A 9,247-nucleotide genomic window follows, 5' to 3' on the forward strand; every position below is an offset into this window, starting at 1 on the left:
ATTTTTGTTTGATTCCACGTTCTTTTTTTTAAATTAATTTTTTGTACTAAATACAATTGTGTATCTTCATGGTCTGTTCGTAAAATCTAATGAATACTAAATATTCTATCCTTTGAATTTTCTTTTGGGACATTAAAGCTGAATTGACCAGTAATTTACTATATAACTATACAGACATTATTTAATCGTCCAAAACCATATTTTCTTTCTCCTAGCACATGTGCTGTTGGTTGATTTTTCTCCGCCATTTGACATTGATACTTGTCATAATTTACACCAAACCCTGGAGAATTATTTCTCCCTGGTTTGTAACCTGGGTGGTCCCTGTCGTACACCGTTATTTGGACTATACGCACTAAGTTCATTCCCAGAGGTAAGCATATTGATTTTATGTCATTTCTTCTACTTCCAAGTTTCAGTTTTATTTAGTTGTTTTATTGTATACTTTCTAACATACCGCCTAATGATATCATTCGAATGATACCTGAGTTGTATTTCTATCCACTGTTTTCACTGAAAATGACTGCAATCTGATTTCTATGGGAGCTAGAATTTAGCGTTATTTTTGCCTTTCTGCTACTTATAATATATATAATAATTTATTTATTTATAAAGCGTCAGTATCCACAAAAAATGTGATCAAAGACACTGAAAGGAAATAATACAATACAAATATCAGTTAAAAGCAGTTTTAAAAAGTAAAGTTTTAACATTAGATTTAAAAGCACTAAGTGCCCATCATTACTTCTGATTTACTGAGTGAAAAGATTTAGAATTCTTTCACATCCTGGTCATAAATGATGATGATACATAATTGAGATATTAATCATGGTTCTGAAAATAAATACGTTCGTAGAATATAGTTACTTTGGAATGGTATGTACTCTAGAAATGAATAAGACATTTCAATCTGTCTACTACTGACCTTGATCATGCAATTCAGCACTTAATGCCTCTCTCCAAAACTTGCAGACTAATATGTCAATTAATCATAATGGTACTGTATCTTACTGTCCTAATAATACATAATCTTTCACTTAAAAAAAAAAAAGGAAAAGAAGTGCAGTGAAACATAATGGTAATCAAAGAATTTCAAAAGTACACAGTCCCAAGTATTGTATAAATGTTGGTTATACAACTGCCCATGAACAGCCCAATACACATTTGTACAGTCAAAATAATGTAATTGCTCTTTTAAAACCCTTTTCCTTCAGTGTTTGTTTCAACTTCAACATGTAAGAGGCAACTTTCCCAGACTTCACAATGCTTTTGATGAATTAAAGAACTATCTGGTCAGTGGAAGTGTTTCCATGACAACCAAGAATTATAGCTGTGTTGTACAGGGAGTTCAAGAGGCTGTAGCACAGTTTAAAAGACAGTCACAAACATTTAGACAGGTAAATATTCCAGTTATAAGTATTGAAACCTCTTCCTGTTACCTGAAATAAACTTTTATTCCCATCTATGTTATACTTTTTTTTAAATAGATAACCTAATTTCATTATGATCTTTATTTTTGCTTCACTGTTTCAGAAACCACTTGTATTAGCAATGGCAAACAATTAATGTTGTTTGAAAATGATATACTTATAAATTGTATAGTTAGCAGTGAAGTGACTGAACTCAACCAATTTTACATCCCTAAAATTCTAGCACTAAGTGCCCATCTTCCGAAAGCAAGGGGTGGGCTTTGATATAAATTCTTTTCCATTTCCCAAGGAATAGTTTGGGTTAAGAATGTAGGCAGACAAAATCATCATAGATAAGTCAAGATGTAAGTATCTTAGTCTGCAAGATACATGTACAATGTTCGTTCCATGTTATCGGCCGTCATAGATGTTGGCTGGTGCATGAGGGCTTCCTGATATGGTGTACCATACAGGCAATAAGCACACCTTTCTTGAACCACTTTGTTTTCATTTACATGTAGGTGACAGGCTTCACTTGTCAGCTGGAAGTTACCATCATCACTTCCCATCATGCAATGGTTATTAGTAAACAGATTGAGAAGGTTACCAGTTCAATGGATCTAGAGAACCTAAAGGTAAGTAGATTAATGCTTAACAATTGTTGTGAGATAGTCCTTACACAACCAGGCCATAGCAGTGACAGCTATGAGTATTATAAATGATCCCGCTGTCATATAGATACTCTATGGTATCAAGGAGTAATATCAGAAATCGTAGGTTTACTACCTTTTCTCTGCAGTCATTAGAGAACAAGAAAGTCGACTGTTCATTCACACAACTCTGAGTTGACATAGTGTCATGATATTGATTAACCTTGCAGTCATTGAAAGGTGGTTTAGGACAATGAAGGTAAATCAACCCTAAGTCAGAATGTACTTTATTTATATAAATTTGTTGGCTTGTAAATGATAGGAAAGTTGATTTTTAGCCCCCAAAAGAGAGGGCTATTATTTTGAGCCTAGATTCCTCTCTCTCTTGCTCCTGATTGGTCACTTGCTTGCTGTGTTCGGCAGGTGAAAGCACAGTTTGGGTTGTTCAATATTCAAATGAGCTTTATAAGGTGAGACACACCCCATTCGTGACACTTCCAGAATGAGCGCCTTGCCCAAGGTAGTGTATCTACTTTGAGTTGTGTAAACTTTTGAATGCTTTTCTTTTGTGTATACTCATTGTAGTTTTTTGTCTCCTATTGTCTACACGTTGTTTGTGAATAAAGTCTTGTATAGTGTAAAACACATCTCTTCGCCGCACTCATTCAGTGACCCGGTCACATTATGATGGACTCTATGTATGCATTAATGTCCATTGATTTTTCTTCCATCAGTGCAAAAAGTTTCTATTAATAAATTGTAAAAAAATCACCAATCAACTTGTACTCTATCCTTTGAATGAAATAAGGTAATGGTAGTATCAAGAGCCCAGCTGCTTCCTTCAAGCTCATTTTACATGTTTCTTCTGAGACACATGACAGTAGCACATTGTAGTACACCACTGACATTGCTCATGAGATATTAGTGAAAATTTATGATTCGCTTCCAAGAAATTGTTTTACTCTGTAAATAGAAATTTTCACATGTAAGTATGAATCCAGAGTCCATAAACATTCATTCTTGCAAGTTAGTACAAGTATGTAACAATTTGAATGTCATTATTAATGAGTATAATGTTACTTTGTTGTACCATCCCACATAGTAAAATAACCAACTGAGTAACCAGTGTACATTGACAGACTTCTTGTATTTCTTAATTGTAATATTATGTTTGTAGAAGATCCAGGTAGTGTCAGTATGTGATCCTAACAATGTATCATTAGCTGAGGATGAGTTTGTAGAATGTAGTCAGAGTAGTAACAACACATCAACATCCAGTGAGAATACTATCTGTAGTGTTATTGATACCATGAGTATAGAAAACGGTAAGAATTAACTTAGTATAGTGTATAGGGTTTATAGAGTTTTTATAATCCATCAACATCCAGTGAAAATGTTACTTGTTGTGTCATAGATACCATGAGTATAGAATATGGTAAAACTTGAAGAATCAGATATAAGGTGTTTGATAGTCCATCTCTCTCATGAAAGACAAAATTGATAAATTGGCTGTCTTGCATTAAAGTGCACCAAATGTTCCACTGTTTATAACAATGTCTTTGTCTTATGGGTAGCTTTCAGCTGATTTTTCCCTTCTAGTTACCACGATTTTTAAATCTTATATATTAAAAGCACTCCATGATTTCACTCATATATGTGTAATAAACTTAAATATCACTTTTAACACAGAAGAAAGAGCAAATGTTGAAGAATCTGAAGAATGTTATTGGTCTAACAGTACACATTTTGAACATGTGCACCTTCATTAGCTGCACATTTCTGCCATTGACTTCTATACAATGAGCAGTCTCACTATTTTCAGATGAACTGCTTTTACTGATTTTGTCTACTGACATTTCTCAATCTCATTGTGTTTTCAGATGAACTAAGTTTACAGAATTTCTTCAACGGATGGTTACATGATTGTGGTACAGATAGAGAACATCTGCACCTTACATTACCATCAGTATCAAGTTGTCATGGTAAGAATAAACAAATAAACACCTCACAACATAGATTGGAAAACCACAATTTCCAGTGTTTAATTGCAGCCACTGTATTGGCATCTTCCAACTCCAAAAGGGCCAGGCTTTGATTACATCTCTCTCCCACTCAGGGCCAGAGTGGCAATGGACAAACCATTCCTTGATAAGTCAAGATGCCGTAGTGGTAACTATAACTTCAATATAAAACTGAGAGCATTTTAAAATACCAGAAAACATGTGAAGCTTTTGTTGATTTTGCATTCATATTTAAATGTAAAAGTTCATAGTCGAAACTATTTTTAAAATTAGAAATATCTTGCAGTAGAGCATAACTATGAGTATAAAGGTCATTCGAATACAAGAATGAATCATTGCGCAGTTCTGATCCATATCATCACATCAAATAACTGCTATGAGAGATGTACATCTGTTTTTTTTCAGACCCTAGTAATAGAGAGAGTGTAACATTGAAGTGTGATCTACATGAAAGAATGATAAATCCTGGTCAACTTCCTTTCCAAGCTCAGTATGTAAGTCATGTAATGATTAAGTCTAATTAGAAAGGTAAATCTATTATCTACTTTTAGGCAAACTGCTTTTATTTACTATTGACATTTTGGCAACACAAAGCTTGCCTTCACCAGAGTCTAAAAACAAGGTTTGTGTGTTATCATATCCTGTTTTGTTTTCTAAGTTTTACATTTATTTTGTCTGTTTTTTATCAGACTTTACAGACAGATGCTATCAATGGTAAACCTATCATGTCATCATCAGTCAACAAAGGTGGAGGTCCAACAGTTGCTATCCATCGATTGAAAGCTGTTAAACTTCTTAGAAGTGATAGTATCTGTGAGTCAGTGGTAAGATTTGTAGTGGTTTATCTTTTTCCTGATTGACTTCTTAATAAGAAATAGATATTAAGTATTATTACATTGTACATATGTACGAGAGATTACTTGCACCAGTGTACAATTATACTCATGGTATTTGCACTGCAATGAAATACGAAAATATTATTGCATACCTGTATGCAAATGATATTCAAATGAGGGTGCAACATTCGTTGATACAAAGGTGCATGATCACTCAGTATCATTTTTATGGCGATTTGCTTTTTCAGATATGTAATAATACCAGAACCCCAGTTCCTATGTTCTGGGGTATTTGCACTCGTGCTTGCAGTGTTTCCAGCTGCACTTTCATTTGCTACACTCATGAAAGTGTGGCTGCAGAGACCACTGCAATCACTTTTCAAATACCTCTTGCACTCGCATGTCATGGAGTTCTGTCATATTTATAACATCTATTTCAGTTATATGGTGTTCCTCTGATAGTAAGACCTACAGCATGTTGGAAACTAGACTGGGAAGAACTAGACACAAATCAACAAAACTTCCAAGCACTGTGTCAGCTACTGAATGAAAAGGTAACGTTAGAAGGAAACAAAGGCGAGGTTCGTTTTGTCCTAGCTGATTTAGCTGATATCCAATAAGTCATTAAAAGTCACTTTCATCACCTCTGCATTATACGACTTCTCTATGAAAATAAAATGATTCAAGTCAACCTTGAACAGACCTGCTATAGACTGGGATAGGGAAATCTGGGTATGCAAACAATGGAGGTACTTTATTATGTACTAGTATGCTTACTTGACCAAGGCCCTGTGTCAATCAGTCTACCAAAGTAGTATGGAGATGTGGCATAAGACATCACATGGGCATAAGGTAGAAACAATATGTATGAGCACTAAAGTTCTTTGTGATATGAGAAATAAACTTTACTGAAAATAGAAATCAGCTGTTTAGCTTGTGCCATTTTATAATACTGAGTATATAATCCATATTTTCACTAGAATTTCACTTCAGGAGAAACTAGCCAAAACATGTTTCACGCAACAATAAGATGTATCTGTATTGTAATGTCCAAATACATACAATAACACATCATAATTTTTTTCATTTCAACAGGAGTTGTTTATGTTAGCAGAGATGGAAAGTAGTGAGGAGACTGTGAAGCCGAGGACATTTAACTACAGACCAGAACCACCTAAACCAAACGGCCATTACTTACTACTACCATCACATAGTACGACATTACTTATTAAATCTATTGCTGTCAATGAATTAATGCTGCCATGTGATTTCCAAATGCCAACTGAAAGACCACTTAGTGATGCTATTGAGATGTTATCAGAGTCACTTAATCAGGTATGAAGCTTGCATACTTAATGAACATATTTGCATACTATGGCCTTTGTATTTTCAAAACACCAACTAAAAGACCACCTAGTGATGTTATACAGATGTTATCAGTCACTTATCTAAAACTTGCATACTTAATGAACATATTTGCATACTATGGCCTTTGTATTTTCAAAACACCAACTAAAAGACTACTCGGTGATGCTATACAGATGTTATCAGTCACTTATCTAAAACTTGCATACTTAATGAACATATTTGCATACTTATGATCTTTGTATTTTCAAAACACCAACTAAAAGACCACTTAGTGATGCTATAGAGATGTTATCAGTCACTTCTCTAAAACCTGAATACTAATGAACATATTTGCATACAGATTAGATGTTTGTAGTCTCAAAACACCAACGAAAAGACCACTTAGTGATGCTATACAGATATTATCAGTCACTTATATGAACCTTGCATACTAATCAGCATATTTGCATACTAATGACCTATGTGGCTTCAAAACACCAGTTGAAAAACCACTCAGTGATGCTGTAGATATTTTGCCAGTCACTTTCAGGTATGACAGTGAAATTGCATATTAATCAACATATTTGCATATTTATGCTATGCTACCGTATAATTGCAGAACACACAGCCAATGTTGTGATGATTTAGTTTGGAGTCACATTATTAGGTATAAATATTTATTTTATGTTTGCCTTCATTAGTTGGAAGTAGAAGAATCCTTTAATCCTTTGTTGGTAAGATCTAATCTGTACAGAAGTCTGACGAGTTTGTTGATTAAGAAAACTACACCAGTCAAACAGTATAATAAAAAGACTACCAACACATCAAAGGTAAGGTTTTTAACTCTGCATTTATACATTTACATATAATAATACTGTCAACACTAATCTATTCACGATCAATCATTTTGATGCTGGGAGAATGTCAAATCTAATTAATAGCGATTATGCAACCAAGAAAATTTCTAGTGTTAGTTGCTAATCAGACACATGTAATCAAAACCTTTTTCACCAAAATTTAATCTCATACACATGTATTAATAAAGAGAGAAAGTTAGTGTAACTTTTTGAGTTTTAGTAGACCAGTACTCGTAATAAAGCTCTTATCTCTAGACCTGCTGTCAGTGTTGTCATTTTGTCAAGAACCCCATACCCACAATTTTTGGGATTTCTTCAGTATTTTATGCATCTATTTGTGTACATCTTATCCTGCCATGTGTTGTGGTCATTTGTTTCTAAGAGAATTTATGTCAGTTTGGTCGTGTGATAAGGAGAAGACTTTAACCACCAAAACCTGTTTATATTGTCCACCACTGATAAAATGAAATTCTGATCACAGCTATCTCTAACCAACAGTGCAAATGGTAGTAACATTACATATTCTGAAATTGTTTTTTACCAACTTCATACAACTACAAATACAAAGTGTTTATGAAACCCTTTAGCTTTATTCACTTGCTGCCATTAGATGTAGTAGCAGATTTGCAACAGATGATAGATCCAGGTAATTGGTATCATCTGCCATCTCTGTTTAAGCTGGCTCCCTTTTTATGTACATGTACATGTACGTGCTTCTCGTCCACCACTCTAAACATATCATATGTTCGCATTTATGTTTTATCACCTACCCCAGGTATGTAAATCAGCTGGTCAGACAGGTACAGGAAGAGGGAGAGGTAGAGGTGGTACTAGACTACAGACTAAATCACAGTATCTACCAGTAATACCTACAAAACCTATGATTCATATAGAATCCACAGAACCAAGTCAACATAAGAAGTACTGTCCACCACCACCACCACCACCACCTCCACCATCAATACATGATATATACACATTTGATGACTGTGAAGATTTCCCTACTAAATTATAGACATTTTACATGGAAAAGAGTGGCACAAGCCGAGTTTATAAGCTTTTTACTCTCAGTAGTGGAAATACTTTTAAAACTGCTAGTATTCTAGTATGATGTCAACGTATGCCTTCATTACAATTATCTTCTGGCAAAGTTCGAACAGTTGGTATTAGTCTGTAAGGTACAACGTGATGGGGTGCCCTCCCAACAATTATCTTCTGGCAACGTTGGAACAGTCGGTATTAGTCTGTAAGGTACAACGTGATGGTGTGCCCTCACAACAATTATCCTCTGGCTATGTTCGAACAGTTAGAATTAGTCTGTAAGGAAGGTGATGGTGTGCCCTCACACATCCGTCAACCCCTTTCAGGCTGGTGACAGCTGATCAACATGACATATCACGAGTTTCAATGAGATTCCTTCAAAGCATTTGATGGACAGACATATATCGTAGTCTTTGACTATTCAAGATAAGCTACTTACAGCCACGACACTTTATAATCCTAATATTTCTGTGAACTAAGATTAGATGTAAATAAGTTGATCTTTGCATCAAGGTTTACATATTGAGTTCTCTTTCAGTAAATAAAAAGTTCAGATTCAAATTCTAGCCATCTGTATTCATTTATTGTATGTACCTTTCATATACTACAACTGCCGACATCAGACTGTGGATGAACGGTACCTGTTACAAACAGGGAAAGTGAACAAATGATTTGGATAAATAACACTTGGCACAGCATGCTGAAGTACAGAGACTTGTATTACATTCCATCATTTGATAATAACAGTTGTATAGCCTCTTTACATGAGTTTACATTCACAAATTTCCAGTTCCCCTGGCATTTCATGTACACATAAAGAGGCCATAAAACTGTTATCATACCAAGAAATGTAATACAAGCCTCTGCTACTCAAACATGATGTGCCAAGTGTTATTAATCCAATTCATTTGTTTAATTTCCCTGTTTCTAACAGGTTCAGTTTGTCCATGGTCTGATGTCAGCAGTTGTATCTGTATTTCGACACAGATTATATTTTGTCACATTTACACATTACCCAATGTAATCAGCACAGACAGCAAACAGTGTGTGCTACTTGGACAGAAATGCAAGAGACACCACAGTCTT

General features: G+C 34.7%; 1 long non-coding RNA gene across 1 annotated transcript; it reads left to right on the forward strand.

Annotated features, from left to right (window-relative positions):
* The first annotated feature begins 4,003 nt into the window (after window positions 1-4,003).
* LOC144448260 (uncharacterized) lies at window positions 4,004-4,794 on the forward strand. The gene is made up of 3 exons (XR_013482085.1): window positions 4,004-4,041; window positions 4,486-4,574; window positions 4,770-4,794. It is a non-coding gene; the product is annotated as an uncharacterized LOC144448260 (long non-coding RNA).
* Window positions 4,795-9,247: the final 4,453 nt, after the last annotated feature.

This window comes from Glandiceps talaboti, chromosome 17 (genome assembly GCF_964340395.1).
Source record: "Glandiceps talaboti chromosome 17, keGlaTala1.1, whole genome shotgun sequence".
NCBI lineage: Eukaryota > Metazoa > Hemichordata > Enteropneusta > Spengelidae > Glandiceps > Glandiceps talaboti.